This window comes from Ictidomys tridecemlineatus, unplaced genomic scaffold (assembly GCF_052094955.1).
Source record: "Ictidomys tridecemlineatus isolate mIctTri1 unplaced genomic scaffold, mIctTri1.hap1 Scaffold_48, whole genome shotgun sequence".
Classification (NCBI taxonomy): Eukaryota; Metazoa; Chordata; class Mammalia; order Rodentia; family Sciuridae; genus Ictidomys; species Ictidomys tridecemlineatus.
Window position 1 is genome coordinate 1991253 of NW_027523119.1, and position 24772 is coordinate 2016024.

Consider the following 24772-nt stretch of genomic DNA (forward strand, 5'->3'; position numbering starts at 1 on the left):
TAGTTAGAGGTTATGTTGAGTATGGGTAACAAAGCCCCCAAACAATGGTTTGATCATGAAGGGGTGTTTCTTTTGGGCATCAAAAAGTTAGGGAGGCCTAGTTTATATAGTGTACAAAGCCATCAGAAATCACCCTGATGTCTTTCTTCTGCCATTCTATGTAGCTCAGCATGGTGGAGCAGAAATAGGGAAGTGGAGAGCCAGAGGAAGCCAGGCTTGGGACTGCCCAGGGAAGGACAGTGGGTGGCCGAGGAACTGGATTGTGGTGCATGCATATGATTCCCCAAATTGTCCATCCTGAAGTGCATCCTGGGAAAGGAGTGCCAGACAGCCAGGCCAGGTGGGGCTCTGCTAGTGAGACAGGCAGTAGGACAGGTAGCAAGGTTCCTTTCGGACTTTCAGATACTGGGGGAAAATTCTACCTGAGAAAATCAATGATCTCAAAGAGGTAAATAAATATTACTTATTTTTAGCCTATGGCAAGCATGTTTGTCTTTAATTTGAGATTCATCAAGTAATTCTGCTTTGCTCATTGAAAAATTCTAAACTTTAGAGGTTGGAGTTGCAGCTCAGTGGTAAAGCATTTGCCTAGCACATGTGAAGCACTGGGTTTGATCCTCTGCACCTCATAAAAATAAATATATGTGTATGCATGTGTGTGTGTGTGTGTGTGTGTGTGTGTGTGTGTGATAAAATTAAAGTGAAAAAAAATCTAAACTTTAAGAATGAAATTTTTGTGCTAAAATGAAACTATCTGTGACAATGATTTTGTTTCTCAATCTAGAGCCTAGATTTCCACATGCGGGCTTCATTTTTCACATTAGTCTAGGTGAATTTTACCCCAATAGAATTTCTCACTCCTCTAAGCCAAGGAGAAAAAAAATCTCAAGAAAAAGAAGAAATCAGATAACAATACAATGGAGGAAATATCACCTGCAGAATTGGCTGCCTGTCCCTGAGAAATTGAAGATAGGTTGAGGCCTTCGAGCTCTTACACTGATAAAACGTACTGTAAATTCTAATTTATTTAAAAATAAAAATACAATAAGTATAATTTTTGAATAGGAGAAATTAATTACAAATTTTCAAAGTATAAAAATAATCTTTTCTATTAATATTATTCTCTAATGCATTTTTCTGAAAATGATGAATGTGATATTACCTCCTTTTGACACATTGAATAGAAAAAGATCATTAAAATGTTGGTACAGAATCTCTTTGTATATAGCAGTTTGTAAAGAAGGCTGTGCTTAAGTGGAGTTTTTGAAAGAGGACTCATTTTTTTTTGTACCAGATTTTGGTGGAGGATTAGATTTTTGGACTCTGTGGCTGCACTGAATCCCTTAACCTGAAGCTTAGTGGCTGAAAACAACCCTTACCTATATTTCTCACAATGCTGTGTCCAACTGGTTGCTCTGATGCCTATTGGGCTTCCTCATGCAGCTTCCCTGGGGTGGGGGGAGGTCACTGCATGTGTAGTTTAGGAGCTGAGAGACCCTAAAATCCGGTACTGGGACTTCTTCTCTTCCTGGGGTTCCAGAGTTCCTCAAGGGCAGTGGGGAAGGAGGTTGTGAAAAGCTCTGAAAGCTGGTGAGGTCTAGATTCTTAAACTGCCCCACATAGCTCCTGTCACATCTTATAAAAGTCAAGGCAGTTGACCAGGACAGCTCCGCATCAGAGTTGGGGGCAAATCCCACTGCTATTGGCATGAGGTTCACAAAATTACAGCTATGTTTTTTTAAAGAACACAAATGGAAACCTTTGAAAACTTGATATTTCATATTAATTTCCCACCAGAGAAAAACAAAAAGCACACATATACCAGTTCTCTGTCTATTTTAAAGAAAGCTGATCTTCTGTGTTACCTTAGAATCAGGATGGTCTGATTCAAACAGCTTCCATTTTTATGGAATTAATTCTACATACTGTTTAACATGAATAAACAGGAAAACCACAAGATAAAAACGTTTGTCCATCTGTACCTTTTTCAGTGTGAGATACTGTATTTATTAAAAATTGCCTTTTTATTCAATATAACATGATTTTTACAGAAGTTAAGGCTGAGAAACTTGAAATATAGTAGTTCAACAGAAACTTATAACTTTTGGAAAATATTTTGTTTCACCTCAAATGGAACATTACCCATAGGAATAAATACATAACAAGATGATAGTACTTTTCAAGTTTTATAAAAAGCTTTTTATTTTAATCAATTTGTCATTCTGTCTCTGATTACAATCTTTTAATCTGAGGAGGTAAAAAGCAAATAGTTTTTATCTTCTGCAATCATGGGTAGAAGGAGCTTCCCTCAATGAAGAAAGCAGATATTATTTTTGCTTAATTAATGTGCTTTAAAACATGTTGATGCATATGAGCATTTTGCAAAAATAATTTAATAATTACTGTAACTTAATAATTGGCATCAGTTAAATCTACTCAAGATACATTTCTTATTTGATAGAATTTTTGTAGTGAACTGATTTTATAATCCCTGTTAGTTTAATTGGGCTAACTTTAAAGTGAAATTAATGAAGAATATTTTATTACTTTTTTTTATGTGCATTCATTATTTGCTTCCAGAAGAATTTAGAAATGCCAATTACATAAGTGTCTAGCACTTCAGTCTGTAATTTGTGATGGATAAGAAAAAAGCAGGACTTTCCGATATGTACACAAGTTACATAAAAGAAACCCTGGCACAGTTCCTGAACTTCAGGAAAATCAAGGTGCTGCCATTGGATGCCACACGGCAACCTGTAGAGAAATACATAATCAAAATATGCTCAGATGGGAGCAGGGACAGTCATGGTAAAGTTTATTGTAGGGAGTGATATCAGGAGCTCACTTATCACAAACTAAACTAAATGAAGAAAAGTCCCAGTTCAAGCAAGATTATAGAACTAAGCCCCACCTTGGGGGTGACTGTCCGGGAGAATCTTTGTTCAACTGTATTTTGCCCCACTGTTGCTGGCCTTTGAAGATGGAGAGGACCATAAATAGGGATTGGAGAATGGCTGCAAGGAGCCAAGAATGATCGCTGCCCAAATACCCAGGAGGACATGGGAACTTTCCTCTGCAACTGCAAGGAACTGTATTCCACCAGTCCCAAAAATGGTGCTGGAAGAGGACCTGATATTCCTGAAGGAAACAGACCAGCAGGACCTCAGTTGTTCCTGCTGTAACTCCTTGAGCTGGGAACCCAGTTGAGTCCTGCTAGATGTCTGGTGCACAGAAACTGGGAGGTAAGGAGTGGGTCCTTTTTTAGTTTCTAAGTTTGTGATCATAGGTATGGAAGCAACAGAACACTGATATAAACTCTGGTACCAGCCATGCTACCATAACAAAACCTCAAATATGTGCAAAGTGTTTTGGAATCTGCTGGTAAACTAAAGCTGCTGGAATTTTGAGGAGATTAATAATAATTTTAAAAGCCTAGATTGCTTTGAAAGACTGCTATAAATATGGAATCTAAAAGGACAGACAGCCACCAGGGAGCTTCTTGGAATTATCCTTCAGCCACCCCAGAAGAAGCTGAAAATGGAAAAGGAATTACCTCAGCAAGATGTGAGCACATGTTTTGTCTCATGAGGCATCCAAGGGGCCCACTAGGACGTGGGCTGTCTCATCAGGAGGAGAGCTGCCTGTGGGAACTGACAGGGACAGACTTCAAGACAGGGGAAGATGCTCAGAACTATCCAGATCTCTGGCAGGAGGGGGCTGGACAAGCTATGCGGTTACTAACACAAGCTCCCTTCCATGCAGAAGCAAGAAGACACAGTGAAGCTCCCAGAGGGCAGAGATAATCCAGGTGGGATCTTCCTGGCCTGGGGACCTAACTTAGAGGAATTCCCCCCATTGGATTCAATTTTCCCCGTGTTTAAAGAAGAATGCCAGTAACTGTCAGTTTCAACCCCCATGTAACAAATTAGCACAAAGGTAGTGACTTAAAACAGCACAAATTTTTTGGAACCTGTTGAGAGCCACAGCCAAGTCAGAATGATGCCTGGCATATTGCCAGAGGGAATGGTTGAAAGGTGAGGCCAGCGAACCATTGAGATGATGATTTGAGTTAAGCTGTATATAATTGCTGTGATGCTGGATTGATTGAGTTGTATATGGACTCTGTTGGGGGGGGGGAATAGGGCGGCTCTGGGAATCTGCCTCGGGTGAACCATACTTTGTTGTCATGTTGCAAGGCCCTTCTTTTGAAATTGCTTTCAGAGTTTATTGGAAATTTTTGAATGGTGACAAGTGTTGCTCTATAAAGATTAATTAATTTTCAGCAGTAACTAAATTAAAACCAAAGTATGCTATATAAATTTGGGCTCAAAACTAGACGAAGGTTATGAAAGGACTAGAAATCAATAGACATAATTTCCCATATGGCTTTTAACTGACTGTAAAGAAAACTCAAGAAGAACATTTAGAATAGTTGAAATCAGTTGTAACTTCCCATAATAACTTTGCTTTTATAATTAGTTTGACATTATCTTAAAATCTAAGTACTTTCATATCATATCAAACATTTTAGCAGATAACACTAACTGGAATCAGTTACTCTTAGTTTCTTTACCTACATTCATTGTATTCATAAAATAATAATAATAATAATAATAATAATAATAATAATAATTATAATAATAATAATGTGTTAGGCATCATTCTGCTGCAAAGGTGTTTCTATCAAAATTTGTGTGAAATTACAGAAGGAAAGTAAGCTTTTACCTTGTAGGTTGAGTTCTGTTGCCTATTATAATAAGTAATTCAGCCTCACGTGATTCTGTCCAGAGTTCTGTATATGCTGTAATTCTAAAATTTTATTTATATTGTCAGAGAAGCTGACAGGTAAGGGGTAAGTTTCATGAGTTACACTTAGACCTAAAGACTATGAACTTTACTGAAATTGTTTAGTAGCAATGAATCACAGCCCTGCATCACCTGAGTTTATTTCCCATAACCAGAACACTGCTGCTGACTGTGTAGATTTCCATACAGGCTGCAACAAGAGCAATTAATCTCCTTACTACAAACAGTAACTCTAGAATTAATATGTTGACTTTCAAGAGAATGTATGTGAGGCCAGAAACCTAACAGGTGACCAGATGATAGTGCACCACTCCAAACCAAAAATTTCACAGTAGGAAATATGTGGCAGATTCCTAGTGTACAAAGTTGGAAGACATCAAATCCAGCATGGTTTTTTCTTCTGTTGATAAACTTACAGATTTCTTCTGTAAGAAAAATTCTGAAGAAAGGAATTACCTTATTTCCATAGTCAATGTATAACTGAATATGTTTTTCTGCCTCTTCTGTTAGTTTTGGAATGCCCTTCAACCCTGACTTCTTTTTATCCTTCTCTTTACAATGAATGCTATCAGAGCAGTCAATAACTTTTATGTTCATGGTGCATGGCACAGAGAAGGTCATGAAGAAATCTTTTTGTTGGAACAAAGAAAAGAAATAAAATATCTTACTGGATTTTGCAAGCTTAAAAATAGTTTTGGAGTCAAACTTTCTGTATTAAGATTTTATTTATTTTTATGATGTTGGTGAATAAAAAACAATATTTCCTCCCATTGAACATTAATTCCCTTAACTATAATACTGAGGTATAATTTGACCAATCTAAAAACACTGTTGTAAAGATTAAATGAGATAATACAAATAAATTTGATAATATAATAACTGTAAATAGCTTTATACCATTTAGCTTTTATTACTTCAAAGGGCTGTCATGAATCTATTAAAGAATCTAATGGAATCCCATCATCATCCCCTCATCATTCCATAGCTTTAGCAAGATCTTCAAACTATCTAAGCACAATTCACAATAGCTATATTGTGGAGCCAACCTAGATGCCCTTCAGTAGATGAATGGGTAGGGAAATTTTGGTATATATGCACAATGGAATATTACTCAGCAATAAAAGGGAATAAAATCATGGCATTTTCTTGTAAATGAATGGAGTTGGAGAATATAATGTTAAGTGAAGTAAGCCAATCCCTAAAAACCAAAGGCCAAGTATTTTCTTTGATATAGGATACTGACTCATAATGGTGATGGGTGGGGAGCATGGGAGGAATGGAGGAACTTTAAATAGGGCAAAGGGGAAGAAGGGAACAGGAGAACCTATGGGGGTAGGAAAGACTGTGGAATGAGTGAGACATCATTACCCTGAGTTTATTTGTGAAGACACGAATGGCATGAAAAAACTTTGTGTACAATCAGAGACTTGAAAAATTGTGCTCTATATGTGTAATATGAAATGAATTGCATTCTGCCATCATATATAACAAATTAGAAAAAAATAATTCCTTAAAAGAAAAACTACCTGTGTGCTCAATATCAAGAGTCACTGACACTAGTCACATTTTCCCCCACTTACATATCATGATCCATTAGTAAAATGAAGTCTACTTATTTCATAGGGACTGATTTTATTTAGGGGGGGGACAACTTGCCAAGGATTGAATTCAAGGGCACTGGACCACTGAGCCACTTCCTCAGCCCATTTTTGTATTTTATATAGAGACAGGGTCTCACTGAGTTGCTTAGCACCTCACTGTTTCTGAGGCTGTGTTTGAACTCAAGATTCTCCTGTCTCAGCCTCTGGAGCTGCTGGGATTATAGGTCTGTGCCACGGCACCCAGCCCCATTATATTTTTAACTAATATGAACAAACTAAATGGAGTGGAGTAGACTGCAGTGGAGTGGAATAATAGAATAGAAGAATAGAATCTATGTTTTGCATTTAGTGGGATAAATAAAGGTAAACATTTTGTGAAACTTGCCTTAAGATGAATGTGCACTGTATGCTTATGAGCCTATATATGTATGTTAGGTTCAAATATATCTTGCTTGATCAAGATGGCTCACACAGAGCATCCTTCAGATTTCTATGCCTTATCATTTTCATCACCCTTGCTGTTCTTAGTTTCACCTTGTTTGCTTTATTTCCCAACATCTAAGCATGACAGCTACATTTACAATACAACTGATCACAGAGATCACACTCATTTAAAATACAGATTAAACCAACCAAGTGATCACATTATCAAGTGATCACAATAATTGTATGCTAGCTTCACCGATAACACAAAAGGTCATATTCAGAAGGCAAGATGCATCAAATTTTGAGTGTTCCACATAGATGACCTATATTCCAGAGTTTCTTAGACTATGACCCAGGAGCATGTTATACACAAAGCAGGAAAATGAAGGTGCACTCTTCTAGATGATGTCAGAAATTTTTCTAAGTCAAACTTTGTATCAGAGAGCATGATGCCTTACAGTAAAATTATAATGAATAAATATTCCAGATTTTTGTAATTGAGATGCCTTAAGCCAATTTATCCACTTTTTAAACTTGAAACTAGAATCAGAATGTGAATCAAATATATCAAGTGGTTTTCTTACAACACATAATTCCACAACTATATATGAAATGTTTTTTGTTCAAATGATATATAGTAAAGTCTGTTCACAAAAAAAACAAAATGCCTGCAGATGATGGAGACACATTTGAACTTCTCCATTCCAAAGACCATTAATCTAATTTTCTTCTTGAATTAATATCTCTTCAAAAAGGTTAGTTTCTCATTGAGTCTATGAAATGAAGTGTAGCTATTCTACCTCATTGTTAATGTCTTGTTTATTAAACTTTTTCAAGAATTAATCTAATTAACATTGAGTTTACTTTTTAAGACTTGTATTGTTTCACCAGGAAAAGACATAAAATTATTTGAGGGAAAATGCAAGCATTCATTGTTTTTTACCTAGTGCATTTTTACTCTGTTTGCCACATTAGTGATTTGATTTACACTGAACAAACACAACTCTCCAATAGTTTAATTTAATGCACCTAAATTTGTATTTGGCAACATTGTACTGTATTTGGGATAGACACATTAGTTAAAAGAGCACATAAACAGAGTATTTCTTTTTGATATTCTATGAACTCAACATTGGAGATTTTAGGAAGACTTGCCAGAGGAATTCCAGAAGTTATAAGTCATTATTTATTTAATTGCTCTTCCAGGGAATGTTTGGAACTTTTCATGAATCTATATCTCATGTAATGCTTTCCTTAAATGTTGATTGAATGAAGAATTAAATAGTCAATGTGTTAGAAATTAAAAACATAATTAAATTTTTAACTTTAGCAATTCCTGGTCTGTTGACTAAAGATATATGGATGTTTTTTGAGGCAAAAAATCTTTAATAAGCTTTAGAATATATATGTTTTTGAAGATTGTAACTTCATATATATTATGTGAAGATTTGAAATAAAGCAACTAACTATTCAACCTAGATTAAGAGTACCAGGAAACATATCATTGGTGTAATAAATGGTGCTTTGTGCATGCAAATTTAGGAAATAGAATTTACAGGCATAAAATAGAATTTGTCACAATGGCAACAGAAGCCAAACAATCAGAATATAGTCACATGATATGGTTCGTTAAAGAGCATTAGCTCAGCAGTCAGGAAGTCTTCATTTTATTTTTCTTATTGTCATGACTATTCTTTGTTATTATTTGTAAACTGAACATCTAATTATAAAGATGTGAAACAAATACAAAAGCAACGTTTGTATTTGTTGTGGGACAAAACACTGAAAAGGATTTGTTTTGGAGATAAGATCCTAAAGTGGTTGCTTTAGTCACAAAGTTCAAAAAGTTCATATTCAGGCAATTATGACTACCTATTTATTACAGACATTAAAGTAATGTCTGTAATAATAATTTTTTCTTCCAATAGCATAATTTATTTTGTTCCCTCAAATAGTGACATTCTTGAGTAATTTTATAAGTACAGAAATTATAAAAAAGTAAATGTTCTCCAGGAATGTTTAAAACTTTAAGAGTTTTTCATTTAAATGCTGGCATTCATTCTCTCATAAAAACTGGACAGAATTCTAACTGCAAATTAAAAGAAAGAAGGATGGACAGACTCAGTCATTTTCATTTATAATCCTTTATATCCAGTCACAGAATATAATTTGGAGTCCAAACAGTGAGGGTAGGGACCACGTTTATCTTTCACTGGTCAGGTTACCAGTCCCCAGAAAGATTTCAGTTAATATAGTTTGAGGAAGTGAAAGAACAAAACTATATCCAAGAAAATGAAACATGATAAAACCATTTGTGCTTTTAACATAGAAGAGCAAAGCCTTCCAACCAAGCATTTTTCTCTTGAAATTTCCTATTAAAAAATAGTATAAATTTCTTCAGAAATCTAAGCAATTTTTTTATTAATGTATTGTCCATGAATTTAGAAAAGCTTGTGATTTTCAGAATTAAGCTAATTTTCTCTACCATAAGAAGAGGAGGAATTGATACAGTAAGTTATAATGTCTTGATCCAAAAATATTGGATGACACCAGGCATGTAAAGGTCCTAACATGCAAAAGAGTGCAGGTCCTGAGCAAACTCACACTCAGACAAACAGAAAAGTTATTTTTCATGTACTCAGAAGATGTTCTATCACTCATACCCTATCTTCTGTTTAGCAGTGGTTTTTAATTACTAGAAGCACAAATGAAAGGCTATGGGGTGGGATGTTCATGTTTTGCAGAGCACTCTGGAGATGATGCACCTGCCTATACTATTTAGCCCAGGGACACCCAAATTTGGGTTAACACATTTTGAAGTCTGTGATAAACGTTTGCAAAATTAAACAATATTGACAATGAAATGAGCTTTTTATTAGAGTACTTTTTCAACTTTAAAATCTCATTTTAAACAGAAGTTTTTAAATAGAATATTATTGAATAGTAAATTTTGCTGTTTCCAAGCTCAAATAATTTTAAACTTTAGACAACTGGTAATAGAAACACATTCTGAGATTGCATTAAAAAGAAGAAAATAGAAAACATTGCAAGTGCAAGAAGAAAACATTAGATTAAAGAAACAAATTTCAGTGTCTCTATTTACAATTGCCATTGATTGATGAATACAGAGAGTCTAGGAGTACTATGAATGGGTTTCCTTCCTCTTTTATTCATCCTCTGAAAGAATCCAGCTACCCTTGATACTTCTGTGAAAAATGGCATTCAACTATACCAAGGAAAAAAGAAAAGAAAAAAAAATGAAAGGATGCCTTCTTTATAAAAAAGAATGAAAATGACCTTGGTTCTCAATGGCTCTTTCTTTTTCATTAATTTATTCAGACCTGACCAAGTTATGATGGAAAGTCTTACAATTTATTGTATAAGATGTGCACAAAGGCAAGGAAAAAAAACAAAACAACACTTACTCCAAAATAAACTCACTCTACTTAGGCAAATTATTATAACCAAGTTATATTGAATTTTAAACAATAACTGATGTGCCTGAATTCGTTTAAAAAGAGCTAAACATATGTTAAACTTCTCTATGAGTATGATTTAACTATTAAGATATCTACTTCAAAGTTCAGAGATGCATGAAAACTAATATATTTACTTTCATAGAAGTCTTTTTAAGACAGGGAGCCTGATACTTCTTCAAAATAGATAAGCCATGTTTTTACCTGCCTTTTTACCCCAGGATTATTTACTGTAGGATTATTATGTAATTAAATTAATTTATCATGTAAAAGTATTAAGTAAAAGTTCACATAATTTCTCTTGGTAAGTAAATAAGCAAATAAAAATACATAAAACATACCCGAAATAACCAGTGTATTTAGGAACTGTAACAGAATCATGATACCTTTGAGCTAATGTCATTACCATATTCTCTCACGCTTTAGAATAACAATTTTCCTCACACATTTACACATACATTCACACACATATACACACACAACAGGTTCATACACTCACATAAATACATACACATGCATAGACTTTAATCCTTTTGCCTTACATTTAGATATTTATAGCTAAAACAAACCACTATGTGCCCTTTATGACTAAATAAAACTTTAAAAATTCTCTTTTGGGGAATTGTTAATTTTTGTATATAATTGAAAAATTTATTTACTGCCTCCAATCAATTCTGTAGGAGAATCAAATCAGTATAAAGTAGTCTTGAAGATTTAAAACACTGCAAACAAGTTTGGCAGAAACACTGCATCCTGAATAGGAAAGATAAATATATGTAATAATGAAAATGATACACTTAGGCAAGGGAATTTGAGAAAAGTTGTAACAACAGAGAAAATAGACAATTAAACTCTGAGCTGGACCCTAGTATTTAGATTTTTCTTTTCAAAGTTACTCATATGTTAAATAAGGATAATGGTAATGGTAACTACCACCCTGGTCATTGTGGAGATGATCAGGCATGTTAAATGACTAGCTGTGGAACAAGTATATTTATTAGAATTAGCAAATAAATGTTCATTATTGTTAATGGTATTTGATGACATTAATAGTTATAATCATACTTGGTTGTGATCTTCTTCCCCAGCAACCCCCTCACACTGACGCTTACTTTACACTTCTCTCATGATCCTTTTCACCTGTCTGATTATTAATATTCTGCTACTAGTTGTTGAACTATGTGGGGCCAAGTATTATGATGAGCTGATGTGTGCATCCTACAAAGCAAGGTCTCTCCAACTACAATCTGGTTACCATGATTTTATTCTGTTTTATTTTCATTAAATTTATTTTAACTGATACATAAAAACATAAAAATTACACAAATTTTGGAGGCTATCATGTAATGTTTCTGTATATGTAAACATAATTTACTTATTTATCTACTTAACATACTGGGGATTGAACCCCAGAGGCACACTAACACTGAACTACATCCCTACCATCTATTCCATCCTGCCCTTTTTTTTGAGACAGTCTCACTAACTTTTTGAGGCTGGTCTTGAACTTAGGATCCTTTTGCCTCAGCCTTCTGAGCAGTGGGGATTACAAGTGTGTGCCATTGCACTCAGCTACATGTAAATACTCTCAATAGTTGTTTATTGAATACCTTCCAACAGATGGTAGGGTTGATATTTTAAAGCAAGTGGTACACCTTGCTTTGAAATATGAATGAGGTCATACATAATTTTCAGATTCACCAGGTAACCTTTGTTCATCATGTCATAGAAACAATGGTGATTATAACAGTAATTTACAAATACTAGTAACAACAACAAACTCTTTTTAGAATGTCTAGTATGTCCCAGGTGCTTTATAATATTCACAATCAACTTAGAAAGAGGGTGATATTATTATTTCCATTTCACAGCTAACTTGCACACAAGCACATATTTGTTGATTAAAGTCCAAGACCAGAAAAGTCTACATTGTTCATACTGTGAATTCTCTGTTACCTAAGGGATTTCCCTGTAAGGAACTCAAAATACAGTGAGAAATTTATAATCAATTAGCTACTGTGCAATATATATGAATATCATATTCTCACATGGAGAAGATTTTTTAGATTCATACAGATAGATGTTACTGATACTCTGTCATTTATCACATCCTGCTATGGTACTTCTCATAATTGGAATCATCTGGAGAGCATGTTAAAACACAAATTGGATCCTGTTATTAAAACACAAATTGGATCCTGTTGTTAAAACGCAAATTGAACCCTTTTCCCAAAGCTTCTGATTCTGTAGTTTTGAGTTGCAGCCTAAAAATTTGCATTTCCAACAAGTTCTCGGTGATACTGATACTGCTATCACACTAAGAACCATTGCCAAGTATACTCAGCAAGGTCCAAATCAGAAGATTTTTTAAACATAATTCTAGAATAATGCATAGACAAGAAATAAATACTTGCTGGAGCCTGAGAATGATCTTGTTTAGATTATCCACTACTAAAAACAAAATTATTCAATTCCTACCCAAGTTTCTGTGGATAATTTAGTTTTTTTAAAATTTGTTTATATTTTAATGATCACTTGCAATACACTCACATAGGAATTTTGGATTACACGCTTCTCCCTACTTACTCTAGGTTTAGCCTTGTTTAATCACCTCTGCTGTTAGCTCTTCACTCCTGTACACACTACCTAATGTTGCCACCTGGCAAACTGCTATTCAGGGTACAACACTTAGGTTACATATCACTAATTCCATAAAAATTCTTCTGGGTATTGTAGGCAACCTTGATTCCTCCTTTTTTTTCTCCCACAATAGTATGTATAATCTATTATCATGTCCCTCTTCTCCACCATAAAGAGTATAGTGCAGTAAATGTGTGGCACAAAATAGCACTGGTATCTGTGAGAGGTCCTGGGTTCAATACTTGGCACAAAAAGTAAATAAATAGGAAGCATTATTTTGCTTCTGATGCCCTTCTACATCTTCTTTCAGTTCTTACCTTTACCTACCCAGAGTCCTCTTACCATCCTGTCATTTCTTCAGCTGACCCAATTCCCTGACTGTTTCTTCCAAGCACTGCCATCCCAGGAATCACCAGGCAGGAAATATCTACTGCCTTCCACTGACTTCCGTCCACTCTTACTTTTTTATTATTGTTTGGTACGAAAATTTTATCTCATTTTTAGGGCTGTTACTTTCCTTAGCAAATGAAAAGATTCCGATAAACTCTTTAAATTTTTAAAAGCTGAGAAAGCTTAATGTGTTAAATCCACATGAAGCTTTTTACTAAACCATAAATGAAAGAAACAACCAAACATTAAAATTCCAGAACACATGGTACGGGAAGTATGGTAGGCTGATATCTGAGGAATAAGTAATTGGCTGAGATTACCAAGGATTTTCTGTTTTTCTCCCTTAAGCTGCCTGGGATACCTTAATTTTTCAAAAGTATTGAGACTAGTTTGTGATTTGATGACAAGATGGTCCAGGAACCACCCTCAATCTGCAGCACATCTTATTTAGAAGGTGGCTATTCATTTAAGCGAATTGCTAACTCAAAGGTATTTTGTTAGGGATCTTTTTCTGATTGGTGCTCAGCCTCTGTTCCAGAAAATACATTATAAATTTAAATAATATTATTTATCATAACTAAGAATCATCTCCTTGCTAAAAGCCATTGTTTTACCTTGCATACTCATTTCTGAATGCTTTGTCAGCATGGGAGTCTGTTTCATGTCAAATTAATTTAAAAAAAAATTGTACACTGTATCCTCCTTTTACTCTCACATATGTCGTGAAGAACCCAGCTTTGGGGAAAACCTGACTAACATCTAAACATTCCCCAATCGTGTCTTGGCCACAGAACCAGGGATTTGCTTTATATAGTTCATTTGGATTTTATGCATTACACGTATCATTCCTTGCAACTGACTGAGAAATCCTGCTGAGATTAGAGGATTAGGCAAAACTGAATATCTGAGAAATTGGGATGAATAGGATAAATGTGCTTAGGAGACAAACAGTTGATATTATATAGGAGTGATATTATATATATATATATAGTAGTTGCAAAAGGAAGAAAGGGAAGGAAGGAAGGAAGGAAGGAAGGAAGGAAGGAAGGAAGGAAGGAAGGAAAGAAGAAAGGCTGGTAGTCAAAGAAACCAAGGAAATGAAGAAAGAGGAACTTGGCCTAAGAGAAGTCAAAAGAATTTGAGGGTGACTCAAAGGAGCAAGTGTAGCATGGCCCAAGAGGAAGCAGAGACAGTGGCTGGATAATGTCAGTCTTTGGAGTCAAGTGAGCAATTTTGATTTTTGTGTCCTGATAGATGGAAATCAGTTAAGTGTTTTAACAGGATAATACATAATTATATTTGAATTTTTAAACGAAGATATGGACAAGTCTATAATCTATTAGTACATTCTTAGTGCTTACTTTGTATTCAGTTTTAAAGAATGATACTTTGGAGCTTATATGATATTAGATGAACTTAAATGATAATGGTAGAATGCATTTACCTTTGTCTTGTTTTCTTTTTTCAATTACTTTACCAATGAAAACTATTTTTTTAAATCAAAAATTACTTTCAACACCACCTATAAAAATATAGGGTAACCAATAACAGAATGACTCCTTCAATTCTAATTGCTAGGAGATAAATTAAAATCTCATTCAGGATAACTTGCTTTATGTGTGTGAAATGTACATTGTAAAAGAAGAAATCAGATTATGAATCTTTTGTGCACTTTTTTTCCTCTAAAATGTAATATTTAACATGAAATTTTGCCTTATCTAATCAAATTATTCTCTGGACTCTAAACAGTATAATGTTAAATTTCATGTGTTTCAAATGCTTTTCTCAGCAAAGAGATGACAAATGAGTAACTAAAACAATCTATTTCCTATTATCCAGTGAATTGCTTCAATTGTTTTACTAATATTTTAGGATGAGAGATGGTTAAGTGAAATTCAATATGTGCAAAGTATTCCATTAGAAGGCCATTTCTGTGCACACAAAGGAAAAACAGTAATTGAAGTTATTCTCTAGCAATTCAGACCAAAATATTTCCCTTCTATTTCTGAGGTAAAATTCTTGCATAAGCATTTTAGGAGTCAATTCTTTACTAAACATTTTAAAGTAAAATTGACCCTGTGCACCTATAAAATAGGGTGTGTGAAATGATGCCCATTACTGATTGCCTATGGGCTAGAAGATAGTGGGTGGAGAACAGCTGGGGCAGTGTGGTGGAAGCCTGCAATCTCAGCTTATCCCAAGGCTGACACAGGAGGATCGCAAGTTGGAGGCCAGCATGGGCAATTTAGCAAGACTCTGTCTCAAAATAAAAAATAAGAAGGCTGGAATGTAGCTGAGTGGTAGAGCAGTGTTCTCTACCAAGGTTCAATCCCCAGCACTATGCACACGCATGTGCACACACACACACAAACACACCCTGAACACAGACTGAGGTCATGAGTTCTCCCTGTGATATATCACAAAGAGGCCATGAAAGTTCAGTGCTCATTCATTCTGAGTCAAGCACAGTGACCCATTTTACAGATAAACATTTTATTTTCTTAGCTAATAAGTTATATTTTCTTATATACCAGAAATTTTAGGGAAGCATCTAAAGAAATTGGAAGTGTCTTCAATATCTTATTTTCAGATTAAAATTTTTTCATTCCCATGTGAAGATATTTGCTATTATTTAACAGTATTACTCGTGGTGTTCTATAAAATAACCTCTTTTCATGATTTCAATTTGTTTAAAAAAAAGTCAATGTAAATTTTTAAATTTCCTGTAGATATTATCTATATTCATTTCAAGGGTTTTTCCCTTCTAACTTCTGACTTCCTGATTTTATGCTTAAATTCATAAATTATATTCTAAGATAAAGTTAATTTGTCAATGAACACTGGATCCACTGGCACATGTCAATCCCTCAGTCTAACTAGAGAGATTTTATTTCCACACAAGTATCAAAGAAAAGTGGTTCTAATATTCTAATCTGTTGGAAAATGGTGTTAGTAAAAGAAAGCTATACATTTTGTTTATTTTAATTTCAAATGTGCTTCTCTGCTTTCTTCACATTTTCTTTCAACTCCGAAATAGTATCATGAATTCGTGGATAAACAAGTCTTTGAAGAAAGCTGCATGGAAGTTGCCACCATTAACCGTCCTTCAAGTCACAGCCCATCTCTCTCTTCACAACAAGGAGTCACCAGCACTTGCTGTTCACATTGACACAAAAAACTTTCTGCATCCGAAATGCCAACGTATCTGGGAGTCATGGAGGCAGCATGCAGGAACTCAGCATGATTCCAATCCGGTGTGTGGACAGAACTCCTCTATCTAACAGGTACCTGGATGAATCTACTGGTTCACAGGCTCTGTCCCTGCTGTCACATTGCCACCTATGAGCAGGGAAGTCCTAGCTCCTAGGGCTGAGAAAGGAACGAAACTGTGCAGCAGGTAGGAGAAGGAGTCCACTGGCATATCCCTTGGGGTCAAAAATAGTAATTATGTTAGTATTAACAACAGGAAGAAGAAAAGATGACTAACAATGTTTTTATTGCTTCAACTCTACAATTTTTTTGTTTGAGCAAGGACCTCTATACCCAGGAGCCCCATATGTCAACTCAAAGAGCCTGAAATGACAGTCAAAACTACTAAAAAAGACAAGTGAAACTGACATCGATATGATTGAAAGTTATTCAATAGTACCTAAAATATACTAACATATTCAATGGAACAGTGAAAATTAAAACTATGCCTCCACAAATCTTTTCTTAACCTATACTTTTGATCCAAAAGATGTTTTTTGGCCACATAAAATACAAAAATCAATCTGATATCAAAAAGATAAGTTAAATTCTAAAATTGTTTACCAGTTAATTTATGGAAAATTTATGTGAAACTTTTACACTGACATTTTCCCTTTACTTTTCATTATTTACTTTTTTTAACCATAAATGTCTAATAAAAAGTAATATATTTAAATTATACATTAAAAAGATCAACTTCTGCCAAAATGTTTTTTACTTCATTCTTTTATTTGAAGAGCATATATTATTAGAGTGACCCTCTATAAGTTCAGTCTTGCTTCTTTGTTGGCATTTAAGAAGCTATGTTGAAAACCAAGATGAGATTCTGAATTCAGACTACGTTGATTTATAAAAATTGGACCACAATTTTAAAATTTAGGACAATGAAGAATTTTTATCTTTAAGATATTTTACATCTATCATAAAATAAAGTAGAAAATGGTGACAGTTTTAAAAAGAAAATATTATGACATAAACATTTTAGTCATTTTCCATGAAAATAGTTTCAATTCCTGTTTATACTCTTCTTGATCCTTCTCCTTCTCCTTCTCCCAAAGAGTATAACATACTGGTTAAAAATATATTTTGAGAAAACCTTCAATTACTAAATGGGAACAGCTAACTTTTTTGGCTTCTTAAGATATGATCATCACTAAATTGAGGGTTTATTTGCATTATGTACTTCGAAAAGACATAATGATGAAAGGAGTTTGTGGACAAAGGAATTGAGAAATCACATGAAATATCAAACTCTGAGTTTCTATCTTAAAGTTATTTTACTTTGCTCAGTTCAGGTTGTCCAGATCTTACCTGGTCCTTTTTCTTTCTTACATTTATAATGCAGTTTGTTTGAGAAACAGTTGAGCTGGCTTTAAGAATTGTCTTTAACGTTAATGAACTTGTTAATGTTCAAGATAATATACATTAAGTTTTGATGTTTCATATTAAGTTTTAATGTTTCATTTTTATGTGATAATTTTCCTGAATATTTAAAATTTTACTTACATGCATTAAAATGTACATTTTTCAGCTTTATGAGAAAAATTAAATAAATATCTTCTTTTCTTAAATCTATTTTTTTTCCTCATCAGCCAATCCAACTTAAATGCCAAAATGGAAGAGTGTGTTAAACTAAACTGTGAACAACCTTATGTGACTACAGCAATAATAAGCATCCCAACATCTCTAGTAACCACACCAGAAGATGATGACAGGCCAGAATCTCCTGAGTACTCAGGAGGAAATATCGTCAGGGTGTCTGCATTGTAAGGCAATTGGATTAGGTTTAAGAGAATTTGAGCCCTGGCTGTGGAAAGAATCTCAAAGTAGATGAAAGAAAAAATAAATAAATATTTTGCAGACTAAGACAGCAAAACAAGAAGGCTGATAGTGAAACAAAAATAAATCTTCTAAACTCAAGGATGTGAATAAAACCACCAATGACATTTCTAGACAGAGTTTGACCTGTTATACAGAGGAATATTCTGTGGCCCTTTGACTTTGTGAATGAGCACAAAACAAATAAAATAAATCTTTGAATAAAAATGTTCCAGTTGAATGAAAAACAAAAAAAATAAGAAAAAAGTTTTGATAAAAATTTTTCCTGTTAAAACCATGAACATTGGCTATGACGAAGATTATTACATATGGGAAAAAAACTCATACAACACATTTGTATTGACTGAAGGAAACCATCATAATGCATGCTAGGATTCTTTGGAGCAGTGATCTCAGTTTTCTTATGTTGTCTTCAGAATAGGCATGATAAACCATAATTGTAGAAAGGGGAATTTCTGTACACTTACAACAAGCTGATTGTTCCATGGTGGGCTGTGCAAATAAACTCCTTTTAGAACTGCAGCATTTCTCATGGGGATGCTCACTAGTAAATCTGAAGTGTTCATATAGTTCAGTATTATTGTTTAACCTTGCACCTAGTGACTGTTACAACTGCAATAATTCACTGCACACATGTTGTATCAGGAATCTGGATTTTTTGGTGGTTGTACTTTCCAGATTATAGGTACAGTAAGAGCCACATCCATAGAAAAAGTTCTGGTGTTGCAAGGTTTAGGTAAATTTTTAATCCAAAACTACTATGCCATCCATGTTTTTCAGTAGTATTCTTTGGTCCACTGTATTGCTGTGACCCAGTGCATTCTGTATTTCTAGGATACCTTTGTATTGGGTTCATTATCATCAGATAAACAGTGTTTATCATCAGTGTTTAGTGTAGTTCAAGTGACTTTCCTACTTTTGTATTCCCCAATAAATTATCTTCTAAGTAGATTGTCATCAATCCCCTTGTCAAAAGCTAGAGAGAAGGAGTTGACTTCTATGAATTGTCTCTAATGTCTTTGCTGTTTATGGAAAAGCCCAGATACTAGATATATTAGGATGTGTTTCCTGAAGAGATGACTGGGACAAATATCACAGGATCGACGATCTCAGAATCTTATTTGATGTATTATTTATTTTGCTTTAGATCTTGAATACATGTTGAGAATATATAATGTGAATTGGAATGCAGAGTTAAATGGGAGTGCTTCATGTCACAGTATTTGATGAAAACATTCGGCCAATGCCATTCATGAAGGGGGCACCAATTTATCTCAGAAAGGTCCTGTGTTTGGCCAGGTGCAGCGTTCTCCATGAAATTGGGAGGACAGGAGCCTGATGATGCAAGATTGATTTCTGTGTACATTTAAGTGAAAAGTCTTTATACCTTTACATCCTTAAAATAAATCAGCAGACATGAATGCACGAGACAATGTAAAAAAGTTTTATGTCAAATAAAGTTTTGTTCATTCTGAGCCACCACTGTAAGGAATAAAGCTTAGTTTCTATACATGGAAAGAGTTAATAATTATCCCTCTATTATAGAGATCTTCAAATGCTTATCATAACTTATAAAAATTAATTAATCCAATCATTTTTTGGGTAAAGTCAGAAATTCTTGCTTCCCATTTCTAGAATAGCTTCTAGAACCATGTTGTGCACACAGTAGCTTTTAATAAACATTTGCTGAGTGAAAGTAAGATAAACTACTGTCTCTTGGGAAGAATTGGCTTTATTCCTAGTATGTCTTTTAAAAAGCTACTAATCTTCCAGCAGTGTGAATATTAACAATTATATTAACACCTGCTTCTTGTCACTTCATGCTTCTAGAGCAAATATATAGTGAAACTTCTTTGATGGCATTTATTGAGAACATTTTTTTAAAACTAGACTAAGGAATTACAATCAGGAATACTTAATGTCTTTTGATTCTCAACAAGAAGTTCTATTTTCAAGTTCTTGGTGTTATATCAAGGAAAATGCAGTTAGGTTATTTTAGTTGACAATTCTTCCTCCTCTTTTCATTTATCACTTAACCAAAATATTAATTTATTTATATGTTTGGAAAAGAAAAAAAACTTTTTGATGTTTTAGGTGATTTAAAAAATATACTGTGTTGGTGGTGAGTGACTATCGATGGCTGTGTTAAGTGCATCTGTATTGTAAGTGAAATGTAATTATTTCTGTGTACCATATGGAATAAATAAGGTCATTGTTTTGACGATTTTGTTTGAAGTTCATATATCTTATTTCAAAGAATAGCATAATACCTGCATTATGCTGGAAAAAATAGACCTTTGGAGCATACTTAAATAAAACATGTGCATGCTTGAACAGGACAATGTGGTTGACAGTTGCCCTTTTTCCTTAGACTTCATTTCTTTACAAAATCTAACATGCACTGCACTCATACCTGGGGGAAAACTGTGACATGTATGGACTAGAACTCAACACTTAAATTTAGTCTGAACTGGTCGACACAGCAGCCTTACATCAACAGTGGGGATTTAGGAAGAAATTTTAACAGAAAAATTAGGGTCATTTAAGTAAGGCCAGTTCCTGAATCTTATAAACTTCTTCATTACTACCACTTGGATTGGGAAAAACAAACTCTGAGATGGGCATGGTGGCACATGCCTGTTATCCCAGTTGCTGAGGCATGAGGATCTCAAGTTCAAGGCCAGCCTCAGGTAATTTATCGAGGCCCTAAGCAACTTAGCGAGACCCTGTCTCAAAATGAAAAAATAAAAAGGGCCTGGGACTGCTCAGTAGTTAAGCACCCCTAGGTTCAATTCCTGCTACCAAAAATTAATGAAAGAAAATAAGTAAAGAAAAAAAATATAAGCTATGAGATAGTAGTTTTGATCAGAATTCCATTAAGTTTTCAAAGGATTTTTTTTTCCTATATACGAAAACAGAGATTTGTCTAGCTATATGTGTGAATATTTAATGTATATATATATATATATATATTCTAAAAAATGAATATAAGCTTATGTATATGTATGAATAATATATATTCATAGGCTTACATTCATTTTAATAATATGCACATACTGATGGTTTCTTTTTAATATCCTGAGGAGAAAAAGAGCAAGAAAATGTTAAGTGTTTATTAGTAAAAGAAGGAAAAAGACAAAGTAAATCATTTAATAGGAACTGATTTAGCTAGTGCTGTGTAAGATTTTTGAGTAAATAGTTTCTGTATTTTCTTGTTAATTATTTTCCTTTACGGCCTGTGATTTATTGAGGTGTCAATCCTGCATTAAAAAGGTCCAACACACCTGCCTGCTCCTTCAATTTAGTTACAACATTGGCTCTGAAATAGCCTCCAGGAGTGATATTAATCAATGCCAGTAACATTTCTCAAAAGAATATAAAGGGTTCTTGATGTCAGATAGATGATCCGCAGAATCTTCTTAAAAAAAAAAGCATGTTCTCTTGAATAGGATGTTATTAGGGTATTTGTTTTATTAACACACAAGTACAACATTGTTTATTGCACTGTGTAAATAGCATCAGAATTTTCAACATAATTGTGTAGGCACACCAGTTATTTTTAAAATGAGGGTTTAAACTGACTTTACCTCATCTAATTGTGTTTGAGACAGTAAAAGTTTCTCCAAAGAGTTAATTTTTGAACAAGTTAGCCTAAGACAATTATAAAACTTATTTTGTTGTCAAAGGTTTTCTGTTTGAAATACTGTGGGATCCATGGCTGCTAATGGTTGGTTTGTCATGTGGCCTTTACCCTCTTTTCTACTAAACACTAATTATTTCTTTGGCAGGCGCCTCTTGTTCCTCACCATTTTTAACTATGGTTTCTCTGTGGAAGTCCATTAGGTACCCACTGTGTATTCTACATGAAACTCCATTCATTGAATACTTGGGAAGAGCTAGATGTTGTACCGATGCTAGAGAAACAGAGATTAAGAAACCAGACCAGGTCAGGCACTGTGGCACAAGTCTGTAATCCCAGAGGCTCAGGAGGCCAAGGCAGATGGATTGAGAGTTCAAAGCCAGCATCAGCAAGAGTGAGGTGCTAAGAAACTCAGTGAAACCTTGTCTCTAAATAAAATACAAAATATAGCTGGGGATGTGCCTCAGTGGTCGAGTGCCCCTGAGTTTAATTCCTGGCACCAAAAAAAGAAAAAAGAAACCAGACCAAAACTCCTCAAGGGATTACATAGAAAAATAGCTCAAAGTCCTCTCTGCTTCACCCTGCTACTCACATTCTTACAAGGCAGTGTTCTTTCAGCCATAGTGACAGGCAGTCTTCTGCCTCAGTCTCCTGAAGACATCTCTTCAACAGATGTTATAGGAGGACAGTGTTCTTCAAAGTGTTTTCTCAACTTTTTCCAACATGCTATTCAAATCCTCTTTCTGGTGGCAATAGTTCTATTATTATGGGGGTAAGGAGCCACCACATAAATCTTGGAGGAAAAATAAGAAAGGAAAAACAAAACAAAAAAAGATAAGAGAGGCAAAGCTTTACATGTAAGAGTTGAACATGTTTTTAATAAATGAAAACAAAAACTAACCTTTACCAAGTATGAACTCCACCATTCCTACTGCAATGTGAGAGAAAGTGAAGAAAGCTGTTAAAATAGTTTTGCAGGAGTAACAATGCATCTGTGAATCCTAACATCATAAGCTCTATTGAAATATCTGAAAGAATGAGTCAACAAAGTAGTACATCTGAGAAGAAAGGTAAGTTTCTTTCTTATCAGGAGCACTCACCACAAAGTAGGCTTTAGGGGTTTATGTCAATTCCAAAACATGGGAATGGTTGAAGGAGGATATTGAATGAATGTGCTAAAGATCTAGAGAGAGATTTGGAGCAACCCTGAATGACAATGATAAACCTCTTGACAAGGGATACAAAGGAGGAAATTCTAATTGACAGTTAAACATTTTAAAATATGGCTTAAATCCTTTTAATTGCTTTCTTAGAGCTGTGAATGGCAACACCAAAAGGTAGATTAACCTATTATCAATTTTTAATAATCATTCACTATTAGATTGCTCAGATATCTCTGAGACTCCATGTACAACAGAGAACAGGACCCTAACACAGCAGAATAAGAAACTAGGGCTAAGAAATGATAAAAAGAAATACAAAGAATTGATGTTGAATGGACCATGAATTGAGTAAATGAATCTGTTTAATTTCCCAATCAGAGATACCTGCTTGGAGAGACAGAAGACGTTATAGACTTTATATAAGAAGATATAAACAGGGATGGGGTTGTAGCTCAGTGGTAGAGTGCTTGCCTCATATTCGTGAGGTCCTGCATTTGATCCTTAGCACCATATAAGAATAAATAAAGAAAAATAAAGATATTGTGTCCATCTACAATCAAAAAGGTATTAAGAATTTTTTAAAAAGAAGAAGATATAAACCTTTTGAAAGTAAAAATATCATGTACATCATAATTTTACATAGGACTCAATCTAAATTTATAATAGTGTCATCCTCAGTTAACCTGATAAGAAATCAATGTGCAAACCATAGAATTAAAATTCTAATGCATCCTTTTCAGTATGCAGTTTCTTCAATACATTCACAGTGAGCACAAAATAATGATGATTAAAATAACCATGAAAAGATAAAAACAATAATAATTCCTGCTAACTTCATTGGGTCTTAAATATATGCCAGACACTGTAATAATCACTTTACATGTACCATCCCATTAGGTAATTGTATTCCACATTTACTTTTGAGAAAACTTTAACACTGAAAAATAATGACTCTGGATTTTCCTAATTTAGATAATAAAACATTTTAAATGAAATCCTGTATTTAGGTGATAGAATTCTATTGTATAAAAATGTTGATGCTATTGCTTTTTGGAGACTAGAACAGAAATTACAGGAAATGTTGGGAGACCCAGAGGGAGGCTGGTTATAGTCATAATCTAGTGGTTGCAAAGTCATTACAAAAGACAATCAGTTTGTCTTCCCATTTGGTCCATAATTTCTTTCTTAACTTGAAAAATGTGCTAATAATTTCATGGTTAACTATTGGTAAGTTAAAATAAAATGGAAAACAACTATGAAATATATTGCTAGTCTAATTGACAAAGATTTTTCCAACACCTCCATCTTGGTACAGCATACACATTTAGTTTGTTTCTTTTTTACAGCAACAGACAGAATTGTGTGTTAGAGTATCCACCCTGTCTCACTCCCCTATCTAAACAAAGCCTGCGAAACCTTTCAAAGTTGAAGGTCAGGGCTATAGTTTAAGCTTGTATATCTAATTGATTCACAGTTCAACTCCTAGAGGCTAATGATAATGGAACAGAAATGCTTTGGAATTAATGTCAATAATCATAATTC

The 24772-nt window shown here is 34.2% G+C and overlaps 1 long non-coding RNA gene across 1 annotated transcript; it reads right to left on the reverse strand.

The window, feature by feature from the left end:
• Positions 1–15815: 15815 nt before the first annotated feature.
• Positions 15816–22848, reverse strand: LOC144373754 (uncharacterized). Its single transcript, XR_013433312.1, has 2 exons — positions 22660–22848; positions 15816–16764 (listed from the first exon to the last, which is right to left on the reverse strand). It is a non-coding gene; the product is annotated as an uncharacterized LOC144373754 (long non-coding RNA).
• Between the last annotated feature and the right edge of the window lie 1924 nt (positions 22849–24772).